At 43.7% G+C, this 17248-nt stretch overlaps 1 protein-coding gene across 1 annotated transcript in view; it reads right to left on the minus strand.

The window, feature by feature from the left end:
* Window positions 1-17248, minus strand: part of LOC115218936 (zinc finger protein 665-like) — a 40030-nt gene that overhangs the window by 11476 nt on the left and 11306 nt on the right. The window lies entirely within an intron of this gene.

Below are 17248 nucleotides of genomic sequence, written 5' to 3' on the forward strand. Positions count from 1 at the left end.
CGTCCTAGGGAAAGACGGCAAGATTAGAAAGGCCACCAGCTCCTACATTGATGACATTTTGGTGGACGAAACTGTAGCGCCAGCCAACGAGGTAGTTAGACATCTGGAGAAGTTGGGACTGATTGAGAAGCCACCGGAGTCGATGGAAGGAGGAGCCGCGCTGGGGCTGAAGCTGCGAAGAGATAGATCGGGTGAATTGGTGTTCTGGAGAGGGAATGAAATCCCAGAGCTGAGTTCCAGCGTCGCTGGATGGCTGCGCACGGCGTGCAGTTACATCAAGAGACGAGCGGAGGGGGAGAGTTGGAGCGACAAGGTGGGAGAAGGGACGGTGGCGATGATGCAGGAAATCCGAGAGAGGACGAGAGCGGAAGACCCGGTCAGGGGGAACTGATACGTGCCCAAGACGGAATGCGGGACCGTCTGGTGTGATGCTAGCAGTATAGCGATAGGGGTTGTGTTGGCAATCGAAGGGGCTGCGGTGGAGGACGCGGCCTGGCTTCGGAAAGCAGATGACTTCAACCACATCAATGTCGTTGAATTAGACGCGGTGCTGAAAGGGCTGAACTTGGCCCTGAAATGGGGGCTGCGCACAATTGAAATCCGGATGGATTCGGCCACTGTGCTTGGCTGGGTAGGATCAGTGATCACCGGTGAAAGGAGAGTGCGGACGAAAGGTGCCGCGGAGATGTTAGTGAAGCGCCGTCTAGGAGTTCTAGGTGAATTGATCACCGAGTTCGGACTGAAGCTGAATGTGGTTTTCGTGCCTTCGGAGAAAAACAGGGCGGACACACTGACCAGGGTGAAAAGAGCGTGGTTGGAAGAACCGGAGGAGGCCCGGAAAGGGATAGCTGTGGCGTGTCGGTTGGATGACTCTGAACTGAAGAGACTGCATGCTATGCATCACCTGGGTGTGGACAGGTCCCTGTATCTGGCGAAGAAAGTTGATGCTGACGTCACTAGGAGAAGCATCCGGAAAGTGGTCGGGAGCTGCGACAGGTGTCAGTCCATCGACCCTGCTCCGTGTGGGCATGAGCAGGGAAACCTTTCGGTGGAGCACAACTGGAAAAGACTAGCTGTGGATGTGACGCGCTACCGTCAGGGAATGTATCTCCCCATGGTGGACTGCGGGCCGGGCCGGCTGGCCATTTGGAGGGAGTTGAGAACGGGCATTGCTGACGAGATCGCGCAGATCTTGAACGGGATATTTTTAGAGAGAGGTCCCGTGGAAGAACTGCTGATGGACAACGGGGCGGCGTTTCGTTCGGAAGCATTGAGGGTTATGCTTGAGCGGTGGAAGGTGCGTCGCTTGTTCAGAGCAGCGTATAGGCCGAGCGGTAACGGGATCGTAGAGAGGCACCATCGGACAGTCAAGGCCATAGCGGAAAGAGGGCACATTTCGCCACTTGAAGCAGTTTTTTGGTACAACTTGTCTCCTCAATCCGGACAAGCTGAAGAATCTGTGCCGCAGAGAGTTGTATTTAAATATGAATGGAGGCACCTGAGCAAAGCGCCGGAGGGCCACGAGGAAGAGAAGGGACCCGTTTGCATGAAAATAGGGGAGGAAGTCTGGCTTAAGCCACCAAAGGCGCGCTGTACGTCTCAATGGAGCAGAGGAACGGTGACGGCGGTCAATTCCAAAAACAACGTCTCCGTGGATGGGATGCCACGACACGTCTTGGACCTTCGCAGGATTGTCGCTTCGACAGACGACGATTGTGGAGAGGAGGAGAACAAGGTGCCCAGCTTGAGAAGATCTCGACGCGCAAGGCGCCCTCCCGGTTGGATGGTGGACTACGACATGGAGTAGAGAGATTGTGATCTTTAAGATCAGGGTGGAGTGTGTGATGACGTCAACAGCTGGGCAGCTGACTGGAACTTAGGGTTGACCGGAAGGGGCAGCGGTGACGTGCACGCAGCGAGGGAGGATTCTGCCTTTTCGAGTCAGGTCGCCTAGCGGGTAAGACGAGTCAGCACGCTATTATGGTTTGGGAGAAGAAGCTGCTATCTCTAGCGTTCGGGTCGGGCTGTGTTGAAGGATCCATTACCGCTGAAGGGTCTCCATCTGAGCGAAGAGAAGGTAGGGGCCTTTATTTCGAATCTCTCGCATACACCACAGATTGATTTGATGGAATTACAAAATTCAACGTTGATATGCGCTTTAAATGTCTCTGAAAGAAGCAGACAGTAAGGTACTATCCATCTATTGTCAGCTTCAAATTTCCCTATGGTTAAGGTCGAGCCTCTGTCGCATGGCTTCCTGCACCTATACAGAAGGTACCCGTTTTGAGCAGCTTGAGTATGGGACACGAATTTTTTTGGATAATTCTCAGAGCATACACCATTTATCAAGCAATCTTTCCTTGTGTAGGCAAACCCACAAGGGCCATGGAGCATATTAGACTTCACTATCAACGCCCGGATCAGGTATTTCAGCAAAAATTAGCCTGTCTATGCCATTTGTATTTATTTTCTGACTTAACCATAGAAGTGTGTGTACGTGAGGCATGTCCCTCTTTTGCCACTCAATAGTGAACATGAAGCTTTTAACATGGCCAAATATTTGGCCATTGGTGAAGAGGTCCTTGAATTTAAGTAGTTCAAGTCTAAAAACTCTCGCAATGACATCAGGCTTATCATGGGCTTGTTGACCTGGCTGAAGACTCACTTATATTTCATTCCACCTGGCATTACAAGTGAAGGTAATGAAAAGGTCGGGCCCACTGTAGTGCCGAACGTAAATCATGGTGTCTTACGTACATTCGTGCATATATATAGGACTACCAGTAAAGGAAGACGTAAGTATGCACAATTGGCCTATCCTTCCAGGGGCAACATCGTTATTGATGCTATCCTTGAGATGGATGTACTTTGCAGCTCGTAGCTTTGCCTGATTGAATAGTAGCAGTCTAAGTAAGTGAGTTAGTTAAAAAAGAAATGGAAGAAAGCAGCCTGAATGTTGGGTATGTAAGTGCCTGATTAAAGGACGAAGTAAATGGTTCAATGCAGGAATGTGGTTGGTGGGGTCAAGCCCATTCCACGTCCATTCATTTTTTTCATTTTCATCCGAAATTATAATGCATTTATTCATCTATGTAATCACATCCAATAAGTGCTCGACCCCTATTTGCCCGTGTATTCTCCCCTCTTTGTTTAACCCTTGTGGTTTGAATAAAATCATCGTGCTAGTTCCACTTTGTGTTAAAAAGCGTATTTGTAGTAAGTCACTCTGTTAAATTAATTGCTGTATTGTTGAATTGCTGTTTATTCTACTTGTTTTGTGTTGAACAACACTTTGTTTTGCTGCCTTACAGCAGTTTTATTGACGTGTTCCCTCTTGTTTGAAGAGGGTAGCATAGTTTTAAAAAATGGAGTACGAAAATCTGAGTTCTTCCGAGGAAGAACTGCTGAAAGCAATTTCTGTGAAAGACAAAACAGAAGAAAAAATTAACTTTGCGACCGTGACCAAAAGCCACGACAAAGAAATTGATGTAAAGGAACTTAGTAAATACAAGAATATGCTTCGTAGGGAGAGGCACAACATAACGGTGTCCTCTCCCGCAAGAAGTATTACAGAAAACCAAAGAAAAGAAATGATAATCTATGGAACTTAATCTGTCAAAATCAAGAAAATCGACTGAATGACTACAAATCAAATTGAAAAGGCGTTAAAACCCATCTGGCAGAGAATTTCTTACCTTGCCAGAGGAAGAGAGTTTGGAACGGTAGAGGTACTGTTCCGAGATGAAGCAACTGCCAGGCTACACTCGGAAACCCCCTTAAAAACTGACGAGGTGGTACTTCTGCCCATATACCATGGAAGACGTGTAGAAGACATACCCCCGGAAATAAATGTGGCTTGGCTAGTGGCTGCTAAACTGCTGGGCATGCAAAAAAAGATAGTGGCCCTCCAAGCTACCAGAACTCCACATAAAAATTGGCAAGGGCAGAGCCTGGATATGGTAATCCAGGCAGCCCTGGAGAACCTAGAAAATATGGTAGAAACCATTACACTCAAAGATGTAATACTCAGGCTTAGAGAGGAGAACAGGATCCCTTGTTGTTGCAAATGTGGCCAAAAAGGCCACATTAGAGTGGAATTTCCTCCACCGCCCGTAAAGTCACAAGAGGCACCTGTGATCGTAAAAGAAACTGCACCTCCACCGCCGGTGAGAACCAGCGGAAGAGAGATCAGCACAGAGGAAGGAGGAGAAAATAAAACCAAAGACAGGTGGGAAACTGCAGGAAAGAAGAGCAGAAAGAGGAAAAAAAAGGCACAATCTGTAAATGATAACCCCCATCCCACATCCACCCGACTCCCACTTAGACCCACACTGCTCCACCCTTCTCCTGCAGACACTAACCTTCATCCTACCCCTTCTGACACTGACAAATTAACCACAAGCGCACAATCTTTTCGGTTTGAACGGCAGTTTTTTCTAGCGGTGTCATATGAAATTGTCACCCATAATTATGACCCTAGTATCGATCTATTGCATTTCAATCTGTTTTAGGGTTAGGGTAAGGGGTGGGGGAAGGGTATTTTTTTTTCTTCACAAATGTAAAAAAACCCAATCTGTTTCTTAAACGAGGGACATATTCATACGGCACAGAATGTTTTTTACCTCAATAGACGTCAGTGATTGGTTGAAATTGCAGAAATTGAAGAAAGACAACAAATATCTTACAAACTATAGAATTTTCTCAATAAAGCCAAGAGAAAAAGATGTTTTATAAACACATTCTACCGGTATACGAAGTTTAAAATTTTTTAGTTACCTAGAAATTATGTTAAAAACTGCCGTTCAAACCGAAAAGATCTGCAAAAGAAAATCAACACCAGTTGTATACTAACAACGGTAGATTACAACGAACTTCTTAAAGACTTTAATATAGACATTCTATGTGGTGAATAAGGTTTAAAAGTGTTTTGAAATAAGTAAATTATCGGGTATAACAAAGCCCGGATGTGGGGCCTAGTGGTTTCATTTCATTTTCCATTTCATTATTTAATTAATCCTTTTCATTCGATTTTTTTTTGTCCCCACTTTTGTATTTTCGTCTGTTGCAGTGTATTCGTTTATCCATAAAGATATAACATCTGGCGACGAGGATCGTTCGAAACTCACATTGGTTATTTGACAATTTTTGCGTCATGGAAAATCTATTAGCCGCAGTAGTACAGATTCAAGAGAAGCAACAGGAACGACTACAGGAATTGCAAATACAAATACAACAACAACAATACCAGTAACAACAACAACAATTAACTGAGTTACAGTCGGTGAAGTCCGACGGCGTGGCTAACAAAATTTCTGAATTTACGTATAATCCGGAGGAGGATATTACGTTTCCCGTGTATTACAGAAGATACGAGGAAATTTTTAACAACGAGTGCAAGTCATAGTCGGAGGAGCAGAAAGTAAGGCTTTTACTACTCAAAGTAGCTCTTGCCGAACACGAGCATTACTGTAACTTTATCCATAAGGATATTGTTATGAGTAGGTCAATTCGGGAAACAAATGCTATGACCTACTTTGCTCGTTGTAGTCTGAAAGTCTGGAATACAAAGTTATTGTCCTTTGTTCCGTCAGATTCTGGAAGGATTAATGAGTTTTGAGGCGACCTTTGGCCTTGTGCCGGTCAGGGAAAGTTCGAGGAAGCTACCCTTTAAAAAGCGAACGAGCTGTGAGTTTGGGACAGTCGGCCGGCAGCTCTAGCAGAGACGGGACTGATACGGGGGTGGTCAGTTGAGAAAGACAGACAGACAATGTGAGGGATGACAAGGAGAGAATGACGGTGAATGTGAAAGAGGAGGACAGGCGGATAGGATTACCGCGAGAGGCGGCGACAGCGTAGAGGAAGACAGACAGACAGATAAGATTAAGGAGCTAAGAGAGAGGGACTACGGTATGAGGGCACTGGCTATTGTGTAAAGACATTGTGAAAAGAACGTAACGGTATGTGTTTATTTATGCTTTGATATGTGGAAAAAAAAAGAAGGAAAAAGAAAGAACAGTGCTAAAAGAAAAAGAAAGAACTGTTAAAGAAAGAAGGAGAAAAACTCTAATGTAGACTTTAAAGAACTTTGAACTGTATCGTTAATGTGAACGTTATTTGTTTTAATTGATCTGAACTGTATATTGAATCTGCATGCTTTAATTTGATTGCACGTATGTTCTTTAATGTATACCTGATGTATCTTTGATTTATTTGATGTTGTAATAATTGTATAAACTGTTGTTAAATGTAGCCAATTGCCTTCCGCCGTCTCTCTCTGTATCTCTTCCTGTTGTTGTTATCTCCGTTCGCCGGTCTTGCCGTGTTCGCTGCCGCCTTTCCCCCCACCGAATTCTCTCTCTCCCCGAGTCCGTGGCGAATTCACCGATCGATCGGGCCGGTAAATCGTCGTCGCTCGACTTGGTAGGGTCCCGGGTTTTTTCCCGAAGAGTTTGAGCGACGGCAGGTGGTTCGTAACAATATAATATCTGGCGAGGAGGATCGTTCGAAACACACATTGGTTTTGACAATTTCTGCGTCATGGAACTGCTTTTTTTGTGATAGAAGTTCATTATTCAACACCAGAATGGAGTGTTGAAACAACAAAAAATGAGGAGGAGGATTTTATCACCAACACCAGAGCAGTCAACCGTATGTGCGAAAATTTCAAACTCCAGGAATCTCACTCATGATATGGTCAAATCACTTATCTTCGTGCAAGGACTTATAGCCCCTGAAGATAGAGAAATTCTGACCAGGATTTTTTCGAATGTGGAGCAAGCGAACCAGGATTTATCTCTACAGACCATCTTAAACACGATGTGAAAAAATACAAGATAAAAACTTTGCGAAAATTCAAATGCATCTCGGGAAGCACAATAAAAAAATGTCAGGCCCCAATCCGTGTTATGGTTGTGGAGACCTACACGTCAAAAAGGATTGTCCATTTAAAAACAAAAAGTGCTATAGTTGTCAGAAACTGGGACACATGAGTTCTCACTGTAGAACAAGACTACGAGCTCGAACACAAAAAGTTCTAAGGTGTTTACAGCGAAGACTGATTGCGACGGAAAAAAGAAAATTTGTGCTCGTAAAAATAAATGATGTGAATACCAAATTACAGTTAGACTCTGGTAGTGACATCTCGATTATAAATGCGGATACTTGGAAAAAGTTGGTAAACCGAGATTACGTAAAACAGCGAAAATAGCGTGTGGTGTAACAGGCAATAAATTTCATTTCATGGGCAAAACATGTACTGATGTCACATTTCGAGAAGAGACACGCGAAGCAAAATTATTCGTTGTGGATAATACAATCAATCTGTTTGGCACAGATTGGTTAGAACTATTCGGTTTATGGCACCTCCCCATAAATCCTTACTGCAATAACATAAATGGTTGTTCCGTTTAAAAACAAGTCTTCGGAACTGCTGATGAAAAAATTGAAAAGAAAATGTTCTCGTAAGTGTTATCAGAGGATTTAAGTCTATGAAGAAAGGCGAAGATCTATTTCCAAGTAAGTGAAAACGCTATACCTGTATTTAAAGCAAGCAGAGAAGTACCGTTTGCAACAATTGAAACCTTAAATGAAGAGTTGGACAAACTCGAAAAGAGTGGAGTCATCAAAAAGGTGGATTGCTCGAAGAGGGCGGCACCCACGGTATGTATTTTGAAAAGAATAATAAGATCAGGCTGTGTGCAGATTTCTCTACAGCAGTGGTACTCTAACTGGAATCCACGGTCCCCTGGGGGACCGCGAAGGGATGCTGAAGTATCGTGAAAACGGGTGGGTTGCGACAGTTAAGTTACAAAATTTCAGGACTTTTAGCTTTTCGCATGTTATCATCCTTTTTTGTCGTTGGCCTCAAAAACCCACGCCACTCCTAATCGCTCATTTGCTAATCACACTTGTTATACAACAAGTGTGATTGGCCGATTGAAAATATGCGAGTATAACTGTTGATCGTGCATGTGCTGTCGGTATTCAACTCTCACATGATTCACCACTCCACTATTGCAGTTCACACATTTGCATGTCTCTTGCCGTCGTTATCCTCATCGGTGCATGTTCCAGCATGACTGTGCACTTTGCCAGACACCAATTCTCATCCCGCATGGTGGCTGGGCTTTATGCGAAATAAACATGTGATGTAGTTATATTAAATTGGTTTACTGAATTTTATCTTTTTTATAATGCCGTCAGGAGATATGCCGAATGAGATATGAGCGGTTCATAGTCCGGAAATTATAGTACATGAATGCATATAATTTTTTCCATGTTGATTACCCTGCATTTTATAAGGGGCCGTGAATCCTCGAAAAAACTAAGGGGACTGTCACGTAAATCTTTTTGAATCACTGTTCTACAGGATTGAACCACTGCTTAAAAACATAACAGCATCCACTCCCGACTGAAGGGGACATTTTTTTCTAAGTTAAATGGTGGAAAATTATTTTCCAAATTAGGTCTGTCTGAAGACTATTTACAAATACAAGTAAATGAAAAATGCTCAAAATATTTGACAATAAATACACACAAAGGATTGTACAGATACACACGATTACCTTTTGGATTAAAAGTTGCACCAGCAATATTCCAGCAGATCATGGATACTAAGTTATCTGATTGTGAATTTGCAATCCTTTACTTGGACGATATTTTGATCAGGAGTAATTCTTGCGAACAGCATGTGGAACATAAAAACTGTGTTTAAGAAAATTAAAGTTTTGGGGTTCACTTTGAGCGAAGACAAATGTGAATTATTCTACCCCAAATTAAGTACTTAGGGCAATTATTTAATAAAAGTGTAAGACGTCCTGACCCGTCGAGGGCAGACGCAATAAGGAATATTACTGCGCCGACAAATATTCCAACTTCACAAGCATTTCTTGGATCGGCAAATTATTATTCCTAATATTGCACGAGTTAAGAGCTTATTAAAAAACGACTTATTAAAAAAAATGAGTAAAGTGGAATTGGTCCATTAAATGACAGAACACTTTTGAAGCACATTATGATTTCAAAATGGTCATCACTGTAGTATCTGATGCTCCCGAGCACGGATTAGGTGCAGTTCTGCTTCATAAATACGAAGACGAAGTACAAAACCAGTGGTTCATGTTTCGTGCTCGCTAAAAGCGACAGAGAAGAGATATAGTTAAATTGAAAAGGAGGCCCTAGAAATTATTTTTACAGTTAAAAAATTTCACTGGTTTCTGCATGGCAGAAGTTCTTTTATTGCAAACAGACCACAGACCTTTGCTGTTGATTTATTGGTCTAAAAAAGTGTTCCAACTACATTACAAAAAGATGTATAACAACAATTTCACGGCGAACATCCAGGAATGGCAAGGATGGGGGCTCTGATGAGGAGTTATGTCTATTGGCCGTCTACAGACCGAGATATCTAAAACTTGGTGAGAACCTGCCGAGGTTGCGCGCTCGGTAAATATCAATCACGGCCAGAGATGGAGAACCCATGGTCAAGGTTACGCATTGACTATGCCATACCGGTAGACGGCGCTTACTACCTAATCATAGTAGATTGCTGTACCAAGTGGCCGGAAGTTTGCAGGTGCTATAGATCAACCTCTAAGACAACTATAAAGTTCTTATACGAATTGTTTGCACGATACGGTATCCCTAACACGCTAGTTTCAGACAACAGAACGTAGATCTCTGAGTATAAATTCAAGAACTTCGGTAAAAGACCTGCGATAAAGCATATTTTCACTTCACCCTACCACCCGAGGTCAAACGGGCAGGTAGAAAGATTTGTGGACACCTTTAAGAGGGCGTTAAGAAAAGCGAGGAATAAATTAAGTAAAGACGAAGCACTGACAAATTTCTTAAGAATATACAGAGTGACCCCCCAATCAGGGAAGTCTCCCGCAGAATTGATAACCTATTAACAAAAAAAAAAAAAGACGAAAAGAAAATACGAAAGAGCCAACGGAAAACGTCGAGATGGGTGATAAAGTGCATTTCAGAAACGAAGAGCCAACGGAAAACGCCGAGATAGGTGATAAAGTGCATTTCAGAAACGAAGAGCCAACGGAAAACGTCGAGATGGGTGATAAAGTGCATTTCAGAAACGAAGAGCCAACGGAAAACGTCGAGATAGGTGATAAAGTGCATTTCAGAAACGAAGAGCCAACGGAAAACGTCGAGATGGGTGATAAAGTGCATTTCAGAAACGAAGAGCCAACGGAAAACGTCGAGATGGGTGATAAAGTGCATTTCAGAAACGAAGAGCCAACGGAAAACGCCGAGATAGGTGATAAAGTGCATTTCAGAAACGAAGAGCCAACGGAAAACGTCGAGATGGGTGATAAAGTGCATTTCAGAAACGAAGAGCCAACGGAAAACGCCGAGATAGGTGATAAAGTGCATTTCAGAAACGAAGAGCCAACGGAAAACGCCGAGATGGGTGATAAAGTGCATTTCAGAAACGAAGAGCCAACGGAAAACGCCGAGATAGGTGATAAAGTGCATTTCAGAAACGAAGAGCCAACGGAAAACGTCGAGATGGGTGATAAAGTGCATTTCAGAAACGAAGAGCCAACGGAAAACGCCGAGATAGGTGATAAAGTGCATTTCAGAAACGAAGAGCCAACGGAAAACGCCGAGATAGTGTGATAAAGTGCATTTCAGAAACGAAGAGCCAACGGAAAACGTCGAGATGGGTGATAAGTGCATTTCAGAAACGAAGAGCCAACGGAAAACGTCGAGATGGGTGATAAAGTGCATTTCAGAAACGAAGAGCCAACGGAAAACGCCGAGATAGGTGATAAAGTGCATTTCAGAAACGAAGAGCCAACGGAAAACGTCGAGATGGGTGATAAAGTGCATTTCAGAAACGAAGAGCCAACGGAAAACGTCGAGATGGGTGATAAAGTGCATTTCAGAAACGAAGAGCCAACGGAAAACGTCGAGATGGGTGATAAAGTGCATTTCAGAAACGAAGAGCCAACGGAAAACGCCGAGATAGGTGATAAAGTGCATTTCAGAAACGAAGAGCCAACGGAAAACGTCGAGATGGGTGATAAAGTGCATTTCAGAAACGAAGAGCCAACGGAAAACGTCGAGATGGTGATAAAGTGCATTTCAGAAACGAAGAGCCAACGGAAAACGTCGAGATGGGTGATAAAGTGCATTTCAGAAACGAAGAGCCAACGGAAAACGTCGAGATAGGTGATAAAGTGCATTTCAGAAACGAAGAGCCAACGGAAAAACGTCGTCGAGATGGGTGATAAAGTGCATTTCAGAAACGAAGAGCCAACGGAAAACGCCGAGATAGGTGATAAAGTGCATTTCAGAAACGAAGAGCCAACGGAAAACGCCGAGATAGGTGATAAAGTGCATTTCAGAAACGAAGAGCCAACGGAAAACGCCGAGATAGGTGATAAAGTGCATTTCAGAAACGAAGAGCCAACGGAAAACGCCGAGATAGGGTTAAAAGTGCATTTCAGAAACGAAGAGCCAACGGAAAACGCCGAGATAGGTGATAAAGTGCATTTCAGAAACGAAGAGCCAACGGAAAACGCCGAGATAGGTGATAAAGTGCATTTCAGAAACGAAAAGAAGAGCCAACGGAAAACGCCGAGATAGGTGATAAAGTGCATTTCAGAAACGAAGAGCCAACGGAAAACGCCGAGATAGGTGATAAAGTGCATTTCAGAAACGAAGAGCCAACGGAAAACGTCGAGATGGGTGTATAAAGTGCATTTCAGAAACGAAGAGCCAACGGAAAACGTCGAGAGGAGTGATAAAGTGCATTTCAGAAACGAAGAGCCAACGGAAAACGCCGAGATAGGTGATAAAGTGCATTTCAGAAACGAAGAGCCAACGGAAAACGCCGAGATAGGTGATAAAGTGCATTTCAGAAACGAAGAGCCAACGGAAAACGTCGAGATGGGTGATAAAGTGCATTTCAGAACGAAGAGCCAACGAAAACGAACGCCGAGATAGGTGAATAAAGTGCATTTCAGAAACGAAGAGCCAACGGAAAACGCCGAGATAGGTGATAAAGTGCATTTCAGAAACGAAGAGCCAACGGAAAACGCCGAGATAGGTGATAAAGTGCATTTCAGAAACGAAGAGCCAACGGAAAACGCCGAGATAGGTGATATAAAGTGCATTTCAGAAACGAAGAGCCAACGGAAACAAGCCGAGATAGGTGATAAAGTGCATTTCAGAAACGAAGAGCCAACGGAAAAACGCCGAGATAGGTGATAAGTGCATTTCAGAACGAAGAGCCAACGGAAAACGCCGAGATAGGTGATAAAGTGCATTTCAGAAACGAAGAGCCAACGGAAAACGCCGAGATAGGTGATAAAGTGCATTTCAGAAACGAAGAGCCAACGGAAAACGCGAGATAGGTGATAAAGTGCATTTCAGAAACGAAGAGCCAACGGAAAACGCCGAGATAGGTGATAAAGTGCATTTCAGAAACGAAGAGCCAACGGAAAACGCCGAGATAGGTGATAAAGTGCATTTCAGAAACGAAGAGCCAACGGAAAACGCCGAGATGGGTGATAAAGTGCATTTCAGAAACGAAGAGCCAACGGAAAACGCCGAGATGGGTGATAAAGTGCATTTCAGAAACGAAGAGCCAACGGAAAACGCCGAGATAGGTGATAAAGTGCATTTCAGAAACGAAGAGCCAACGGAAAACGCCGAGATAGGTGATAAAGTGCATTTCAGAAACGAAGAGCAACGGAAAACGCCGAGATAGGTGATAAAGTGCATTTCAGAAACGAAGAGCCAACGGAAAACGCCGAGATAGGTGATAAAGTGCATTTCAGAAACGAAGAGCCAACGGAAAACGCCGAGATAGGTGATAAAGTGCATTTCAGAAACGAAGAGCCAACGGAAAACCGCCGAGATAGGTGATAAAGTGCATTTCAGAAACGAAGAGCCAACGGAAAACGCCGAGATAGGTGATAAAGTGCATTTCAGAAACGAAGAGCCAACGGAAAACGCCGAGATAGGTGATAAAGTGCATTTCAGAAACGAAGAGCCAACGGAAAAACGCCGGAATAGGTGATAAAGTGCATTTCAGAAACGAAGAGCCAACGGAAAACGCCGAGATGGGTGATAAAGTGCATTTCAGAAACGAAGAGCCAACGGAAAACGCCGAGATAGGTGATAAAGTGCATTTCAGAACGAAGAGCCAACGGGAAACGCCGAGATAGGTGATAAAGTGCATTTCAGAAACGAAGAGCCAACGGAAAACGCCGAGATAGGTGATAAAGTGCATTTCAGAAACGAAGAGCCAACGGAAAACGCCGAGATGGGTGATAAAGTGCATTTCAGAAACAAAGAGCCAAAGGAAAACGCCGAGAATGGTGATAAAGTGCATTTCAGAAACGAAGAGCCAACGGAAAACGCCGAGATAGGTGATAAAGTGCATTTCAGAAACGAAGAGCCAAAGGAAAACGCCGAGAAAGGTGATAAAGTGCATTTCAGAAACGAAGAGCCAACGGAAAACGCCGAGATGGGTGATAAAGTGCATTTCAGAAACGAAGAGCCAACGGAAAACGCCGAGATGGGTGATAAAGTGCATTTCAGAAACAAAGAGCCAAAGGGAAAAGCCGAGAAAGGTGATAAAGTGCATTTCAGAAACGAAGAGCCAACGGAAAAGCCGAGAGATAGGTGGTAAAGTGCATTTCAGAAACGAAGAGCCAAAGGAAAACGCCGAGAAGGTGATAAAGTGCATTTCAGAAACGAAGAGCCAACGGAAAATGCCGAGATGGGTGATAAAGTGCATTTCAAAACGAAGAGCCAACGGAAAACGCCGAGAGGGTGATAAAGTGCATTTCAGAAACGATGAGCCAACGGAAAACGCGAGATAGGTGGTGATAAAGTGCATTTCAGGAACGAAGAGCCAACGGAAAACGCCGAGATGGGTGATAAAGTGCATTTCAGAAACGAAGAACCAACGGAAAACGCCGAGATGGGTGATAAAGTGCATTTCAGAAACGAAGAGCCAACGGAAAACGCCGAGATAGGTGATAAAGTGCATTTCAGAAACGAAGAGCCAACGGAAAACGTCGAGATGGGTGATAAAGTGCATTTCAGAAACGAAGAGCCAACGGAAAACGCCGAGATAGGTGATAAAGTGCATTTCAGAAACGAAGAGCCAACGGAAAACGCCGAGATAGGTGATAAAGTGCATTTCAGAAACGAAGAGCCAACGGAAAACGTCGAGATGGGTGATAAAGTGCATTTCAGAAACGAAAGCCAACGGAAAACGTCGAGATGGGTGATAAAGTGCATTTCAGAAACGAAGAGCCAACGGAAAACGTCGAGATGGGTGATAAAGTGCATTTCAGAAACGAAGAGCCATCGGAAAACGCCGAGATAGGTGATAAAGTGCATTTCAGAAACGAAGAGCAACGGAAAACGCCGAGATAGGTGATAAAGTGCATTTCAGAAACGAAGAGCCAACGGAAAACGCACGAGATAGGTGATAAAGTGCATTTCAGAAACGAAGAGCCAACGGAAAACGCCGAGATAGGTGATAAAGCATTTCAGAAACGAAGAGCCAACGGAAAACGCCGAGATAGGTGATAAAGTGCATTTCAGAAACGAAGAGCCAACGGAAAACGCCGAGATAGGTGATAAAGTGCATTTCAGAAACGAAGAGCCAACGGAAAACGCCGAGATGGGTGATAAAGTGCATTTCAGAAACGAAGAGCCAACGGAAAACCGCGAGATAGGTGATAAAGTGCATTTCAGAAACGAAGAGCCAACGGAAAACGCCGAGATAGGTGATAAAGTGCATTTCAGAAACGAAGAGCCAACGGAAAACGCCGAGATAGGTGATAAAGTGCATTTCAGAAACGAAGAGCCAACGGAAAACGCCGAGATAGGTGATAAAGTGCATTTCAGAAACGAAGAGCCAACGGAAAACGCCGAGATAGGTGATAAAGTGCATTTCAGAAACGAAGAGCCAACGGAAAACGCCGAGATAGGTGATAAAGTGCATTTCAGAAACGAAGAGCCAACGGAAAACGCCGAGATAGGTGATAAAGTGCATTTCAGAAACGAAGAGCCAACGGAAAACGCCGAGATAGGTGATAAAGTGCATTTCAGAAACGAAGAGCCAACGGAAAACGCCGAGATGGGTGATAAAGTGCATTTCAAAACGAAGCCAACGGAAAACGCCGAGATAGGTGATAAAGTGCATTTCAGAAACGAAGAGCCAACGGAAAACGCCGAGATAGGTGATAAAGTGCATTTCAGAAACGAAGAGCCAACGGAAAACGCCGAGATAGGTAATAAAGTGCATTTCAGAAACGAAGAGCCAACGGAAAACGCCGAGATAGGTGATAAGTGCATTTCAGAAACGAAGAGCCAACGGAAAACGCCGAGATAGGTGATAAAGTGCATTTCAGAAACGAAGAGCCAACGGAAAACGCCGAGATAGGTGATAAAGTGCATTTCAGAAACGAAGAGCCAACGGAAAACGCCGAGATAGGTGATAAAGTGCATTTCAGAAACGAAGAGCCAACGGAAAACGCCGAGATAGGTGATAAAGTGCATTTCAGAAACGAAGAGCCAACGGAAAACGCCGAGATAGGTGATAAAGTGCATTTCAGAAACGAAGAGCCAACGGAAAACGCCGAGATAGGTGATAAAGTGCATTTCAGAAACGAAGAGCCAACGGAAAACGCCGAGATAGGTGATAAAGTGCATTTCAGAAACGAAGAGCCAACGGAAAACGCCGAGATGGGTGATAAAGTGCATTTCAGAAACAAAGAGCCAAAGGAAAACGCCGAGAATGGTGATAAAGTGCATTTCAGAAACGAAGAGCCAACGGAAAACGCCGAGATAGGTGATAAAGTGCATTTCAGAAACGAAGAGCCAAGGAAAACGCCGAGAAGGTGATAAAGTGCATTTCAGAAACGAAGAGCCAACGGAAAACGCCGAGATGGGTGATAAAGTGCATTTCAGAAACGAAGAGCCAACGGAAAACGCCGAGATGGGTGATAAAGTGCATTTCAGATACAAAGAGCCAAAGGAAAACGCCGAGAAAGGTGATAAAGTGCATTTCAGAAACGAAGAGCCAACGGAAAACGCCGAGATAGGTGGTAAAGTGCATTTCAGAAACGAAGAGCCAAAGGAAAACGCCGAGAAAGGTGATAAAGTGCATTTCAGAAACGAAGAGCCAACGGAAAATGCCGAGATGGGTGATAAAGTGCATTTCAGAAACGAAGAGCCAACGGAAAACGCCGAGATGGGTGATAAAGTGCATTTCAGAAACGATGAGCCAACGGAAAACGCCGAGATAGGTGATAAAGTGCATTTCAGAAAGGATAAAGAAGGCTGAAAAGACGGTCGTGTATTTGGAAGTAGACTCTTTACTCTCTCTTTTACTTGTTTCAGTCATTTGACTGCGGCCATGCTGGAGCACCGCCTTTAGTCGAGCAATTCGATCCCCGGGACTTATTCTTTGTAAGCCCAGTACTTATTCTATCGCTCACTTTTGCCGAACCACTAAGTGTCGGGGCGTAAACACACCAGCATCGGTTGTCAAGCAATGCTAGGGGGACAAACACACAAACACACACACATATATACATATATATACATATATACGACAGGCTTCTTTCAGTTTCCGTCTACCAAATCCACTCACAAGGCATTGGTCGGCTCGGGGCTATAGTAGAAGACACTTGCCCAAGATGCCACGCAGTGGGACTGAACCCGGATCCATGTGGTTGGTTTGCAAGCTACTTACCACACAGCCACTCCTGCGCCTATGATGTATGATGTATTTGATTAAAGGGTTACTTGGTCAACATAAGACACATACAAAACCAACTAAGGAAGAGGCATAGCCAAGATCAGGAAGAAATTCCCATGGAAGTATTCTGTGAAATATTCGATGTAGCGGTACCAAAAGTAATTGAGTCCCGTAGAATCAGCATAAGGAAAAGAAAGCAGACCGAACACCTTGAGATAATACCCAAACGAAAGATATATATATATATATATATATATATATACATATATATATATATATATCACATGATCACATGACTGACCAGGCAATCAGATGTTGCTACACATCGCTGGTCACAATGCGCTTCGCATTGTTCTAGCCTTCAAACGACGCCACCTTGCTGGCTAAGCGAGCAGGCCATACATATATATATATATATATATATATATATATATATAATATATATATATATATATATATATAAACAAAAAATTCTTTATTCTTTTGGAATACGAA

The sequence above is a fragment of the Octopus sinensis genome, linkage group LG14 (genome assembly GCF_006345805.1).
Source record: "Octopus sinensis linkage group LG14, ASM634580v1, whole genome shotgun sequence".
Lineage (NCBI taxonomy): Eukaryota > Metazoa > Mollusca > Cephalopoda > Octopoda > Octopodidae > Octopus > Octopus sinensis.